Source organism: Chrysochloris asiatica, unplaced genomic scaffold (genome assembly GCF_000296735.1).
Source record: "Chrysochloris asiatica unplaced genomic scaffold, ChrAsi1.0 scaffold00054, whole genome shotgun sequence".
In the NCBI taxonomy this organism is placed as follows: Eukaryota; Metazoa; Chordata; class Mammalia; order Afrosoricida; family Chrysochloridae; genus Chrysochloris; species Chrysochloris asiatica.
Window position 1 is genome coordinate 4373069 of NW_006408572.1, and position 658 is coordinate 4373726.

Below are 658 nucleotides of genomic sequence, written 5' to 3' on the forward strand. Positions count from 1 at the left end.
GTTCACAGGAGTCTATTGAGCGTTGTAGGGCATAGCTCGCAGCTTCATTGCTGTTTTTTCCTCACTTCCCCTTATCGGTGACAAATGTGGTCACCAATCAGAGCGTGTATTCCCACTGAGTCTTAGTCTTGGAAAGGGATTTGCTCTCGGGGGACCTGACCACTTCTCTTGATGTCTCCTGGGCCAGCAACTTGCTTGTTCTTGTAGTAATTAGTTGGTCTGCCTATATTGTTTTGTATTTTTACTGTCAGTCTTTCAAGAAGTATCTTCTGTTCTTCTAGCCACTCCAGGCTGGTCTGCCATCCTTTCAAGTGGAAATTTCCCACCTCTGAATATTCTGGATGCTGTTCAGGATTCCACCTATAGTCTTATGTAATGCAGATGCTTTGCGGGAAGCCTCCATCACTGGGCACATCCCAGCAACCAGCAAAGAATCCACCCCCACCCCCACCCCCTTTAGTATGGGTTCTTTTTCTTAGCCTTTTACCATAGTGGTCCTATGCAGTATTTTTCCTTTTGTGACTGACTAATTTCACTCAACATAATGTCCTCAAGATTCATCAATGTTATGCAGTGGCTTACAGCTTCCTTGTTATTCTTCAAGGTAGCATAATATTCCATTGTGTGTATGTACCACAGTTTGTTTATCCATTCTTCA